We start from the raw sequence: 14,040 nt of genomic DNA on the forward strand, positions 1-14,040 counted from the left end.
GCGTGACGTCAGGCTACACTATCAGTTCTAGTGACTTCACGCTCCAGTATGGCTAGCTGTGACGACATCAGGAGCCAAAAGAGACAAAATGGCCGCTTGTGCGTCACCGACGGAGCGGATCGGCCGTGGAAACGTCACGATACCATGCGCGAGCACGTGACGAGAAAGTCATGCTATGTCGTGACGTCAGAGTACACTAGGAACCAAAACTAGCTTTTGAAAACATGTTGCAAATGATTTTTAGGGCACACTCACACTTCCCAGGACACTTTCTAGGCTCTTGAGGGATTGGCCATTCATTTGACAGAGAAAAAAAGACAACTGAAAATTTTCGTGTGAGCACCCCATTAAAATTTTACTCTGGTTACAGTTAAACATTAAAAGGTGCGCTTCCTCAAACCATCCTTTTCCTTACACCGACTATGCTAACATTGCCGGCCCTTTTCTGCATTTTTAAACCATTCACATAGTTAAATATCGAAACTGCGCCCGCCATTCCAGCTAGGAATAGTAGATGCTGCTTAAGACTCGATGTGGGTTCCTGATACAAGGTAAGCAAAATGCGCATCGCATGCGCTTATATGTACTGAATTCGGAGATATTTTTTTCGTATTTGGCACTTACTGAATTAGCAAAGCGCTAATGGTTTACTTTGAAATTGTCAGCAGAGTTCCGTGCTTTCTTGGTTCCGTAGGCATTTTAAGTGGGCTTGGCTGTGCCTGTTATCTGTCGAATATCACCAGCAACTTTCTGAATTTCCTGCGCTTATTTGTGACCTCGGTTGCAACCAATTACAATTTACAAAAACAGACTTACTTCTCTCTCTCCTCTCTCTTCTCTCTCTCTCCGTGTCTCTCTAAGGTTTAGTTGTACAAGTGCGTGCGCAGGATCTTGCCCTTGGACAATAAGGCAAAGCAAACGGCTTCCATTTTTATTACGTTTCTTTTCGTTGTAAAAGAACGCCGCCGTGCGTAACGAGTCACTTGCGCGGAATGACCTCATTGTCGCGCGCGTTCGCGCAACTCCACGACGACGTGTTTAATTATTCATGAAGGCAACCAATTGGTGGCTTTCTCGTTTCCTTTGCCCCTTCCCCACGCCCACCGTACCTTATCTCAGAAGTCACGCTGCCTTGCGCAATCACTGACAAATCAATCAGTCACGCACGGAACTTCACTGATTACATTAAAACCACATAATGAGCCAGTACAAGCATATAGTTCGTCGTTGTGTGTGTCGTCTGCATGTCGTCTGTTTCCTTCCTTCCTTCCTGTTTACGCCGTCTGCTTTTAACGGGGCAACCAATCGCGAAAAGCCTGCCATGCGGAAACAAGCCAAACCGCACTTGCACCGTGCCTTCTTTTTTTTCTTTTCTATACCTGCTTCTCGCAGGAAACGCATAATTCAAACTGCACTGCGGCGTGCTTCTAGCCGAAACGCTTCTTTTCTTGCTTCTTTCCTTGCCTTCTGCCTCCCCGGAAAATATTCCCGTTAACGCCGCATACGCTTGACCGTTTCGCGTCCTTCCCTTGTAGGCGTGGTGACCGCTACGCTGCCCCTAGCCGTACGCAGCTAAGAGTGCCTCGCCCGCAGTTTCTTGCTAGCTGCCGACGCCTTTGCTCCACGCCGGCGTCACCGCGCATGTGAGCTCCATTTTTCCGCCAGCAGGACCGAGAAGCAACGGCGACCGTAGCCGAGCCGAGCCTATAGCTAGTTCACACCCAAAAAGCTCAATCACGCCGTTTTTTTTTTTTTTTGCGGTTGCTTTTCCCGTGATTGTTTATTCAGTTTCTTAGAGCCGCGACCTGGCTGTACAAGCATTAGGAAAGAAAAAAAAATTACGCATATACCCAGGTCGCACAAACACGCATAAACGCAAGCACCTCAAACCAAAACGCGCTGCACTTTTCGCACTGGGAGTGGCGTCCAAGAAAAAACACACAAAAACACATAAGGTATTTGCGAGAAGGCGCGGAAAGGTTGTTGTCTGCATCTGTTGATCGCCTGCCTCTCTTAGCGGAAAACACCTTTTTTTTTATTGTTTGAGTTTCTTCGTCTTTTCGACGCAACAGCCAGTCAGTCACTTCCGGCCGTAGCCTGGAGACAAGACAAGCCCGCCCCTTCGCTCGAAGCAGACGTGTGCTCAGCGTCGTCTGCTGCATCTTGCTCTTCCTTTTCTGTCTTTTCGGCTTGTTTCCTTTCGTATTCGCTTCGTCTTTTGAGTTATTAATCACCGGCTCTTGCACCAGAGCCGTCCGTACACGGGAAACGAGGAAAGCAGAAACTGTCAAGTTATTTTCCCGTCTTTTCTATCCCCGTTTATCTACGGCGTTTACCGATTCGCGCTCAGGTTCTCTGGTTATTTGTCATTGAGGTCGCCGGTGTTCTTCAAGGTTTTCCGTCTCTTTGCTAGAGAAATCGGTTTCGCGGCTTACAGTCTGTCTCGCGTGCAAGGAAAACACCGCATGGGGGCGCCGGTGTCTTGTTTCCTGGCAGTTATTTCGTAACGATCCACGTTTTGCAGCCGTACACGCACAACGGGTGGTCAGCAGATAAGAGGCGGCCATTTATAAGGCACTGAATTGAGACGAAGTTCGCCTGGTCCTTCGTATGGCTATGGCTGCCGACCGTCTAACTGCTTTCGGTCATGAGCACGCGTTTTTTGGGATGTTTTCTTATCTCCAGACACAATCTCGGCGCTACCGGAACAACGCGCGAACGTTGCCCTGAAAACGGACGAAGCAGCTGCCTTACAGACAGCATCCCCCAACGATTTTGCAGATATGTAAAGAACATAGTCGTTCATAAATGGCTTCTAGGAAAATCTGATATAATGCGGTATAGAGTGGTCAAGAGGTCTGTTGCCTGATCACGCTGTTTCGGAAAGGACTTCGAGAATTGCTATATAGAAACGCATCGAATTATGTCTTATTAGAACGTAGGCCACATCCATGTATAGGCTCACTCTGCAATATCCGCTGCGACCTGGAATCGAACCCTCGACAGCATGGTCAGCGTGAGAATGTCGTAACCACTGAACCACAGAAAAGTGTTCCTAATACAAAATGAAGAGCTGTGAAGTCCGAATAGCAATCACTGGAACAAACAGCTTCAAACACTTCAGTAATATTCCTAAGCGGTACGGTATTGTAGCGAACTGAATGGTATTCAGAACACACAGAGCTATTGAAGAAGTGTCACAAACGACTCGTCGAAAAAGTGGTTTGAGCGTAGTACAAAACTTTGATATCGGTACTGGGAGTGGCGAGTTCTGCGAGCCCACCAGATGGCCCTCATCCGGTGCTGGGGGCGACCTCCTGGGCTCTTGCCGTGACCCGGACTTGTACGTCCGGAGCAGAAGTGGCCAGCACGGTCTCACACTTTTGCGAGACTACAAGCTTATGGACTGTTTTGGTTGGTGGGCCTGCCGGGCATTCCCAAATAACGTGTTTCGTTTTGGCTCTCTGACCATATTTAGAGCAGTCTGGCTTGAATTTTCTATGGTTTGACACCAACAGACCATGAAGCTCAGTATGGTACACGGGACATACCTAGACCTTCTGTAAAAGCTGACGCCAGCTGACGACAAAAAGAGTGTTCCACACTCCCCGTCACGGCTGCGAGTGGCGCTGGCCAACACCCCCAGGATTGCATAAAATATAAATACCCAATAAAATGGATGGGAAAGCGACCACCGCTGTAGCTGAAATTGGTAGATAGTCGGACACGTTACCCGACGGTTGTAGGTTCGGTCTCTAACTGCGGCAAGTTGATTTTTCATTCACTTTAATTCCTTTCCACTTATGTCATAACTACTATACAACAGTGAAAACATACAAATAATGTACCCTATACCTTCCTTAGCTACATTGTCCGCTGGTTCCATTAAGTTGGGTCTGGCATGACGAACTAGCCTTCGATCAATCGCCCTTCTTTCGTTATATGAGTTGATGTGGTGCATTCTGACCGGATTTGGGAGAGTACTGGTTCGGAGTTGTCTCCCCGTAACCTCTTCTGCTTTGGTAAAGCACTTGTGAAGAGGTCCTTTTGGGACTTATAAATCCCTAGTTGCACGACTGTTCGATATTGATACTGTAGTAAAAGCACAGCCTGCCTCCCCACCAACGGCGCGATTGGTTAGCGCACGATGCCTTACACATTTCACTCGGTCATGTCTCGAGCCCATACTTAATTTTCTGGCATCGTACTTACTACAAGGCAGATTATTGAGTAGTGAAACTAATGAGAATAGAGGGATTCAATCTCCCGTAAGCATAAAGAAGATAACGTTGTCATGTCCAAGAGGAGGGGTAAACATGAGAACGAGAACTGGAGCACATAGTCACGTTGTATTGGCACTCTCATCAGAATGGAAGGCCCGACTTTTCGTTATGTTTGTTTGTGTCTGTGTTTGTATGTGACCACGTATATATAGATACAAAAAGTAACAATGTGGTGGGAAGGGGGTTGTACTCCCCCTCCCCCTTTTGGCTACGCCACTGAAGAGGAAGATGAGACGACCGCACGGTTTGCACCGTACTTCCAAAGTGTGCCCCCGATGTCCTTTTGATACATTTCGTCCCCCGTCCTTTTAATACATTTCGTGCTGAAAGTAGTGCCGAACCCAGGGAAATTTAATTTAATTTCGAAGGAAAGTCACTAGGTCTCTTTTACTTGGTTGTTAGCCTTGTGTGCTGGAACACCTGATATGCCTGCACACAGTTCGGCGTCGAACCCTTCTCGTTAGGATGACGGTGCAACATACGAAGGTCTGGTAGCATACCGTCACAAGAAAAGCTCACAGACAAGTGCACATATTTGCTCGCGGAAACGCTAAGGACCCGCAGTGTGTATGTAGCTGCTCCGTGCAGAGGTCGCACCTTATGTTTGCGGCCATGACAACTTCTATTTGTTTGTGGTTGGAATCACAAAACCTTGCTAAGCGTGTTTCGCTTGTGAGAACCACAATCGCAGGTACCGAAAAATCAATCCTACGCAATACTCATTTCTGAAGTTTTACGTGGCAAAACAACGATATGATAATGAGGCACGCCGTAGGGGTGGGCGTAGAGCGTGTTAATTTAGACCACTAGGATTTCTTTAACGTGCACCTATATCTAAGTCTACGGGCTTTTTTTTTACATTTCACCCCCATCGAATCCGCAACCTAGAGCTTAGCAGAGCTAGATCTCAGCCTGCTAAGCTACCATGGTGGGTATATTTAATGCCAATCTCATTTCATTTTCTTGAGATCTCATTTCAGTTTCTAACTACGGGACTTCCTCCTGTATATACGTGCACGTATAATTTAATTATCACCGTTAATTATTATTGTGAGCGCGACAAGTGAATGACTCTTCGTCCTCTTTACATGCCATCAACACTTGAGCATCTTCGTCGTCTGTATATATCATCATCAATGTGATTTCGGCTCGAGCACGGCTGAATAACGCGGTTCCTCATAATATGAATAAACGGGTTCTGATTCGGTAACATACGACTCACCACAACCGTAACTCTAATCGCATCACGTCGTAAAATGAAAATGGAAATATTAGCTGAGAAACACGGGAAAGAAAGGCAACAAATCTGTCATGTCTTCAAGAACAATGGAATCAAGCCTCCGGAACAAGCGTGAGAAGAAGTAAACAGTAATCGGTCTGCAGGGCACGTCCCGCGCGCACGCGCTCAGGTTCAGGGAGGGCCCCGGCTTGAGGACTTCCGCAACGCACTGGAAAATTGCCGCGAGGATGAGGGCAGGGCTAACTGAAATTGAAATGGCGGGTAGAGGAAGCGACGGTGATGTTCTGTGCCGCAGGGTAAGAGCCCATTCGCTCAGCTCATTGGAACGGCCCAAGTTCGACGACCCTCATCGGAAGAGGAGTTGCTCAGGTAGCACGAAAAAAAAAAAACTCCCCCGCCCTCCCCCTCATCGCGGGAGGAAACTGCAGTCCGGAGAGGGACTAAAAAACCTCGCTGACTCCCCTTCCCCGCCCTCCGCCGCAACTGCACTAGCGCCAGCGCTAGCTAGCACCTCAACGCTGTACGTAACATCTCTCCGACCCGACAGCAGGGCCCTCTACCCTCAGCCCCCTTCCCCCTCATCGCGGGAGCAAGCTGCAGTTCGGAGAGGGAGTAAAAACGCTTGCTTACTCCCCTTTCTCCGCCTTCCGCCGCAACCACACTAGCGCCGGTGCTAGCTAGCACTGCAACGCAGCACGTAACACCTCCCCGCCAGGAGCGCCCTCTACCTTCGCCGGTGCAACTCCCTTGCCCTCAAAGCGGGAGGAAGCCGTAGTCCAGAGAGGGACTAAAAACCCTCGCTTACTCCCCTTCTCCGCCCTCCGCCGGAACCACACTAGCGCCGGTGCTAGCTAGCACTGCAACGCAGCACGTAACATCTCTGCGGCGGCGGCGCCCTTTACCCTCACCCGGTGCAACTCCCTCACCGGCCTACAGGGGGCAGCAGCGTCGGCGGCCGAGTAAAAGAAGACTCGGCGATCGCCAAACGCAGCGAGCACGCCCGCGCCGCCGAAATATACGGTTCTCAATTAGCATAAATAAATATTCAAAACGAAAGTTCCGCCGGCGCAGTTATACGTGCTTCGGTCGTCGGCGAAAGCAGCAGTAACGAAGGAAGATGCAGGGGCGTGATTTCTCTCTTCTTCCTCCCTTGTTTTTCACTCTCTCTTCCTCTTCATCACGCTCGCTGTGTCCCGAGCCAACCATACCCTCACACACCCCGCTTGCGCCGTAGTAGATTAGAAGCAAGCAAGCAAGCAACGGCTCACGATGCGCAGCATCCGCCTTTGAGATTTTCGGTTTCTTCAGGCCCTCGACGCCCCCTGGACGAGGGCCCACCGATAGAGCGACGGGTGCTGACACCTCGAGTACACTATGTAGCGTCGTCATAATCGCCATCGACATCGTTACGAGCCTCGACGTAAAGAGAGAACGTTAAATACTTTTGTTTTTAGAAGCCAAAACTTGGGAAAGCGGGATGCCTTAAGCGGGCTATCCCAACGTCAGGAAATTGATATCGAATCACCTTGCAAACAGGAAGAGAAAGAAAAAGAAAGGAGAGATAATCGCGAGCGCCGTTAAATGCTGCTGGCGTTGATGACGTTTTGTTGCAGTTGAGAATAATTGATCGATTTAAACCATTATTTGATCTGGTAGTATGTGGCCCAAAGGTAAGTAGGATACTAGCCAATTAATCAATGTCAATATAATAATAATCATAATGAAGACAATTTAATGCTTTTAAATTATATATGCAAAACATGTTGTTATCGCCGTCGTTGTTTTTCTGTCGATAAGAAGCTTTCAGCTCTACAGCTATTGAACCCGTTCACGACTGATATCAAGCGTTTGTCATCTCCCGGCTTTAGGAGTTTTTTTTTCTTTTAGGGAATTAAAATATAGGTAATGCGCTGTCGTGCATCACATTTACATATTTGTTTTTCTCCTTATGCGCCACTTATACTTATTCTGTTAGAGATAACACTATTACCAAATTGCTTATAGGCTGGTGGCACTCTTACGTTTCATGTATTTCATAATAAAAGGTCCCTTTTTCGTATTTTTCGTATTTATACTGTTGGACGTCTTTCTGTATACTGCTGTACCATATATAAACACCTGCAACTGACAAGCGAATTGCACTTTTTTTTTTTCAATATAACACCCATAATAACGTCCAGCAACTATTCTAGGAACGCTGAGTCGAAGGCCAGCTCAGTCGAATTTTAAAGCGAATGAGCGCTGAGACTCTTTGAAGTGACAGCGGCACAGGTAGGAGGGAAAGCGAAGATGTTTCTTTAAAATACCGAGGAAGAATTGCATAACTTCTTGTTGGGCAAGTTGGTATCTGTTCATAATATAAATGCTTTAGGCGCTAAAAAAAGGCACACATCACAATGTTCCCACATCACACATCTCAATAGCCGCTGTGCTGTACGGCGATTGCACATAATTTCACTTGGCATGGGTGCTGAAGACTGCCGTGTGGGTATATTTTCATCCACAAAGCGAATATTACATCGAAGTATGCGTTGTCAAAGCCAAGTTCCTTATGATAAGACAGACAGAAGCAGTCGAAGATAGTGAGCCGTAATCGTGATTAAATAAACGAACGGGGCCACTCCTCCTTCGATGCTTTCGTTTGACCCCTTGACAACCGCAAACATTCCCTGCGATGCCGTTATTTACCGAACGCTATTTCCAAGCCCTTTACAACAGGCGAGGCCGCGACCCCCCACTCCCCTAGCTGAACCAATCATCAATCATAGAAAACACATTCGGAGAGTTCGACACAAGTGTTGGAACACTACCAAACACGACTCCGAGGGTTACGTGAGAGTCATTCGGATGAAGAAACCTTCACCAGCGGAGGTCACAACTAGCGAAAGGATTGACTCTCAATACATGTATACACAGTGACTCATGATCAAATCGAGTGGCGTTAACATGTGTATGCTCTGAGAGTTGGACGAGTGTCGGATGCCCTTCGCTTTTCTTTTTTCTTTTTTCAATATCCTCATACAGCCCAAGGAAGGTGTATGTCCAGCGCCAAATTGAAAGGGGGGGGGGGCGCCCACGCCTCTTGGTGTTTTACTGCCGTGCCCTTTCACCAGGGGGCGCGCGGTCGGGTCAACACGCTTACGAAATCAGCACTGGACACGTACACAGCCTTCAAACCGAAAATTGCAAAAGAAAAGATATACGATAACTCTCGGGATAGCGCTCTGTTGTTTGAAGCCAGTACGGCATTTCTGCGGACCAAGACGTACCGAGCCAAGTACGTAGGAATAGACACACTTGGCTGTGCGTGTGGAGAGGAGGAAACAACGGCTGAACACCTGGTACTTTTCTGTAAAGGGCTTCACCCTACAGTCCAAAGCAATGAGGCTGAATTTTTCATAGCATTTGGGTTTTAGGGGCAGTGAAGGCAAAATTGACTATAAGCAGGTAGAAATAACCAATAAGAGGCTATCCGATTGGTGGCTAAAACCAACGCAGGAGTGAAATTTGGTGTTTCACTACATAGAGTTCATACTACATTATAAGTTACGGCTAGGTGGCGTGAGCCGCCGCCCGATCAAAAAGGTACAGGCCCATCTATCTATCCATTGGGGGCACGTTCTAATTGACTAAAGCGTTTTTAACCATTCTAGCCGACTATCCCAGCTTCGAGGGAAGCTTGTTTGCTGTGGCAGCATTGGTCTGGGTGACCAGCTGGTTTGCTGGCCCCTGTCCCGTACCGCTTGCAAAACGGCCGGGGCGCTCAGGTGGCGATTGACCTTACATTTTTTTCGCTCCGGGCTGGGTTGGCACAGAGCGCTGGCCACGCTAGCTTAAATGAGGCATTGCGCGCATGATAACAAACGCTGCCCGCCGCGCAGCCCCTGCAAGTTGACTGCGACGAACTGCCCACGATGATAAAGACAGGGGATTCCGGCATGGACTCGGTATGCGGGGAGCTCTGGACAAGGCTTTTTCAGCACGATGAAACGCTGGGTGAGTTGGTATAGCTTCATAGTGGCTAACAGCGCGACATGAGCCAGCACTCCATTTCGTTACATGATGAAGGTAATAACCATGATATCTGGTGTTTTACGACCCAAAACCGCCATATGATTGTCAGGGACGCCGTAGTGGAGGGCTCCGGAAATTTTGACCATCCGGTGTTATTCAACGTGCACCTAAATCGGCTCCATTGAAATGCGGCCGCTGCGACCGGGATCCGATACCGCGACCTTCGGGGTCTGTAGTCAAGCACCCTAACCACTAGACCACAGTGGCGGTAGTTACTTGATAAAGGAATTGCCTTATTAGATTATTGGTAAACACCATGTGTTTGAAGGTAAAACCGGTAAGCGCAAATAAACAAGACAGGGACACAGGAAGAATGGACATGGACAGGCGTTCAAGTAGGAACCAACCCGCCCAGTTACAAGTTTTTTAAAGACGATAGTCTTTCTTGGGCAACTTAAACGCAGAAATTTTGGCCTGTCTGTCTGTCTTTCTGTTTGTCGGCGCGTCCCTCAATTCAGCCACTCGGCCAAAGTTGAACCACTTGCCCAAGGGCCAGCCGTCTTGAACTGGTACGGCTGTTCATACTTGTGAACGTTGTCGATCAAAAAGTAAATATCATGCATATCTGAGGTGCAACAGCACTAGGTAAGTATTAGGTGGCGTGTTCCTTTAATAGAAAATGCATACATACGTAATTTTAAGGACCCTACTTTCTTAAGCTGCGCTGAAAATGCATAAGAATGGAAGCTTGAGCGAGTTGGTATGCGTTCATCTTTGTTGAAACAGCGCTCACTAGACGACGACGAAGTAAAAGAAGGCACAGGACAGGTGCTGCCTGTCCTGTGCCTTCTTTTACTTCGTCGTCGTCTAGTGAGCGCTGTTTCAACAAAGCTGAAAATGCGACTGCGCTGAAATTTGCCTTCCTCCGTGCCCTTCGCACGAGCTCATTGTTGTGTTTCGGTTTCGGTTCTGTATTGCACTGTACGAATGCGATGGGTTGGTGTTGAAAAACTTTAGTTTTGAGAAGGCCAAGAAGGTGAAAAAAATATTTAAAAAATGAAAAAGCAGCGTTGTGGGCGGCCTTCAGGCTGCCGGTTGTGGGCGCCGCTCTGGCGTTCCTGTTTTACCCAGGCGACGTCTAAATAAAAGAGTGTGTGGAGAGTACTCGTTGAGTGCGGACGTTTCTCTGCTTCAGCGCTTCGCGCCAAACCGCGTTTTCGGGCTGGCTGGCGTCCCCGCCGGTCGCGTTGGTCACCGCCGGTCTTCGCCTGCTGCTGCGCCGGGACTACCAGCACGCAACACAGCACTCATGTTTCCCGACGTTGCCAGATGGCGTCCATATCTCACACAGCGCCTCTTCTATCGTCTTTACACGACATTTGCAGCGAAGCACGCAGATACGCGGCCAATTTTTGAACCATGTATTGCATCGGGCCAGTAACATTATTTTTGTTGGCCAATAAAACCTTCGTCCTTGGTTTCTTAGCATCTGAGCTTTCCTTGATGATTGGCTTTGTCATCCCTTCCCACGTTAGCTGCGCATTTACCCTTTCCAACGGCGCAGCTGTTTAGCAAATCATTCCTGTGAGTCGATCGCAGAAAACTATCATCTTTACGGTTATGTGTCACTGTGCGGCTACCTGTGAACGAGTACAGAGAGAGAGAGAGAGAAAGAAAGAAAGAGAGAAACAAACATAGAGACGGAAAGAAAGGTATAAAGAAAGGGAAAGAGAAAACTTCTTTCCGAAAAAAAATTCTTCATGAGGCGGGATTCTAACCCACGTACCCTAGATCCACTCGGCTATCCAGGCAAGCTAGCAGAGCATAGCATAGCCTTGTGTAGCATAGTGTAGCAAGGGGGTGGGAAAAGGAAGTGAGCGTTAGGAGGAGAGATGCGATGGTGAGGAGGAGGGAAGGGAGGGAGAGAGTAAAGCGTAGCACAGAAGGAACGAGAAATAGAGAAAAAGAAATGCATAAAGAAAAAGAAAGAGAGACAAAGAGAGCATCAACGAAAGACAGAGAAAGAAAGATAGAAAGAAAAGGAAGCAAGCATCACGTCGTCTAGCGACCAGATACCGCACAACCTGGCCAAGCCGTGCATGCGCAGTAGCTAAGCCACACCCACCGACAGAGACATCGCGCGCAACCTTCGCTCTATAGTGCAAATACTGGCGGCGTACTCCCGAGGAGGAAGCCGCGCACCTCCAAGCTAGACGTGTCGGTCGACGAAAAGTGCGAGCGGCGACAGGTCCGTAATTCGCAGTGCCAGGCTTTGCGCGACTTAGTGCAAACTTCCCACAATATTTTTTTTTAATTATTGAGAATCTGTTGCGTTTGCCTAGAGTTGAGTTTGGTCACGTTTGTGCGCGTTACATATGTGTTGTTCAACCAGTAAAACTCAGTTGATCGCCAACGCCGTGTTGCGTCCGCTTTCTTTGCATTTCGTCAGTATGTCGCGCTGTTCGCCACTATGAAGGCATTTCCGATGTGGATAGGAGTCTAAGAGACGCGCAGGCATAGCCTTTTCCGTGTGCAGTTGGAGTCAAAAGTTTACAGACCGCGGCACTTGATAAAAGCGTTGATTGCTTGAGAAGTGTATTACGCTGACCGTATTGAAAACTCCTACATATAACTCTAAAAAAAGTTACGCCCTTAAAGGTGTGCAGGTATCCCGTAGGTGACACCCTTACATTTACGGCTATGCGGATAGTTTCGTTTGGTGTTGTTTATGTAACTTAACGTCCCAAAGCCACTCAGGCTATGATAGATGCAGCAGTGGAGGGCTTTGCGGATAATATTCGACTACCTGGACCTCTTTAAAGTGCACTGAAATCGAATAGTACACAGGAGCTATAAAGATGGTATCGCACACAACAGCGAACATTGGCTATACGGATAATGCGAAAGTGCCTCGTTAACAACTGCGTAATATTTCTGACCCCCTGGAGTTCACATCAATATCCGATACTACAATTTGGCAGCGACAGCTGCGGAAATTTATCGATAGCACTTTTCGTCTTGTCCCTTGAAGCTATCCGCATATTTGTTCTTGCAAACTTGCCCAAACCACGCTTCGATCTTACCCCTTACACATGAGGACGTTTGCCATGTGGGACGCCTAAACGCCCTTTGTAGACCCCTAAATAAGGTAATACGCTTTGTATGTATTGTTGTGAGGCGGAGAAAGGCACTAATGTTTTGTGCAAGCTCAAACAAAACAGAAGCTCTTTCTGTGTGCGTGCGTGCGTGGTGTGTGACGTACTGCTTTTCTTTATTGCTTGCTTGATTTCTTTCCTTGTAGGTAGCGGCAGTGCCCGGAACTTTGTTTTCAGGCTAAATCGGCATGGCGTCTTTCATGTTCTTTCCAGCGTCCGTCAGCCTCTACAACGGTCCAATGAAAAGACCATCACGCGATCACGGAAATGCGGTTTAGGAGTTCAGTTATCTCGAAGCCCGGATGCTCCTTGAAATTGTGCGATTCCTGATATCGACCTTACGCGTTGTCCAGCAGATGATTTTTAGTCTATCAACACGAAATATTTCAACGAAACGCCCGTAGGAAGTGCAGTGCTTCCAAATTATTTTTTGCGCCGTCGTTAGAACGCATTCATATGCTTCAGTTAAGTTCGCATTGGGATAGCATGGAATAAAGAAAAAAAATTACACCATTTCCTTCTAAAGCGGACCATGAGGCGATCCGAAGCCGGAGAGCTTGCACGATCGCGTTCCGTTGGCGTTCGTTGGGCATGCTACCGACCTCGCGTCGTGGAACGCGAAGAGGAACGCTACGCGCGTCTTGTCTTCCCTCTAGCCGGGCCGTTAATTCTCACAGGGTGAGCGGGGAACGCGGTCGACCGGCTTGCGAGCGGGGGCAGCGTAAGAGGGGAGAGAGAGGGGGAGGGGACGCGCATGCGCTGGCGCTCATCGCGGCGTTGTGCTGGAGAGAATTTCGGCATGTCTAGCCCGCGTTTCAGAGGAAGAGTGGAGAGAGGGAGGGGAGAGGGGAAGTGGAGAGGGGGAAAGAGAAGAGGGGAAGTGGAGAGGGTGAGGGAGAGGGGAAGTGGAGAGGAGATGTGTGGAGAGGGTATGAACATGCGCAGTAAGGGTGGTCACGCCGCACATCACCACCACCACCGGTTTGAACTCCGCTATAAGATGATCTAAAAAATGGGTGTGTGACTTAGTGTTCAAGGCACTCGCATTTGAACCATGGGGACCCGGGTTAAAACCTAATTTTCGGAAAGAAAATTTATTTTATTTTATATTATTTCTTTGATGCGCACGGCCCAGCTGTGGGTAAGGAGGGTTTTTTTTTTTTTTCTTTTGACCACCATTACACCAGCTACACAGGTAATTCAATGGAAGCTTCGCCTAAAGAGTGTTTAGTCATAGAGGAATAAAAATTCTTTCCCTGTGGTTTAGCGATTCAGAGTGCTGTGTACTCTACCACGGGAGAGCGGAAGGATTTCCCTGATATATGTCGACGTGTACACAAGAACAGGT

The sequence above is a fragment of the Rhipicephalus sanguineus genome, unplaced genomic scaffold (assembly GCF_013339695.2).
Source record: "Rhipicephalus sanguineus isolate Rsan-2018 unplaced genomic scaffold, BIME_Rsan_1.4 Seq1182, whole genome shotgun sequence".
Lineage (NCBI taxonomy): Eukaryota > Metazoa > Arthropoda > Arachnida > Ixodida > Ixodidae > Rhipicephalus > Rhipicephalus sanguineus.